The following is a 1068-nucleotide window of genomic DNA, read 5'->3' as shown; positions in this document are numbered from 1 at the left end:
CTGCGGCCTTATTGGTATCAGGTAATGGGGTTAATCCATGAGGTCTCAATTCACTGTTTCTCATCAGTAATCCATTATTTTGCTCAGCTAGCAATAGACTCATCCACAGACTTATAGTCCTGGATTCTGGGATTCCTCCAATCAAATTGGGCCTTTGGTAATAACACCGTTCTTTGGTGATCATATCTCGATTTTTTTTAACTCTGTCCAAAGATCTAGAGGATTCTCTATAGTCAGATACTGATCTTTGAGACTCTTAATAAGATTATGGCTAATAATTAATATTGCTATGTATTAATCTTTTTCATTGGCATTATTGCCTTCTATGATACATTCACCAAGTCTTTTGACTTTAGAATAATCTTTGTATCCAATGCCCATCGTAAAATCATATATCAATCAATTTTAGATCTCATAAAATATTTAACATACGGCCATAAACAAGACATGCTATCAAGTCAATACATTTCTAATAAGCAAACAAGCCACACGGCCAAAGGTGATATAATGCAATAAGGCCACACGACCAAAGTGATATTTGATGCATAATAAGTCACACAGATTTATCAAGCAAGGGTATCGACCAAACAAGCAATTTCTATATGTTTTCATGCGGTCATATGGTTATAATGCAACCCTAGCATACTGATTCTATATGTACAAGGAGTAGAATTATGGAACCTCAATTTAAAACAATCAGATCATGCAAAGATGATAATAATCAGATCATGCGCATAACATAAACATGTTGGTCAAAATGATATATGATCCAAACTGGACACACGGCCAAGTAGATATGATGCACTCAATCTTAGCAATCGGATTCTATATGTGCAAGGGTAATATTAAAACATTCAATCAAAGTTTAGCAATTAATCAACCAGTTTTAGGTATGAGATTTAGCTAGACTAACAATCAGATTCAATTAGGTTTTATCAAGACTAGCAATTGGATCAATAATCAAACGAATTCAAGCATTACACAATTTAGGGTTTCGATCCAAAAATAGGGTTTCAATCATGAAAAACCAAAACAATCAGTTTCAAGGCTGATTCTATCAATTTTATT

This window comes from Brassica oleracea, chromosome C3 (genome assembly GCF_000695525.1).
Source record: "Brassica oleracea var. oleracea cultivar TO1000 chromosome C3, BOL, whole genome shotgun sequence".
NCBI classification, from domain to species: Eukaryota; Viridiplantae; Streptophyta; class Magnoliopsida; order Brassicales; family Brassicaceae; genus Brassica; species Brassica oleracea.
The sequence above is the reverse complement of the archived record's forward strand: the minus strand, read 5'-3'. Positions refer to the sequence as shown.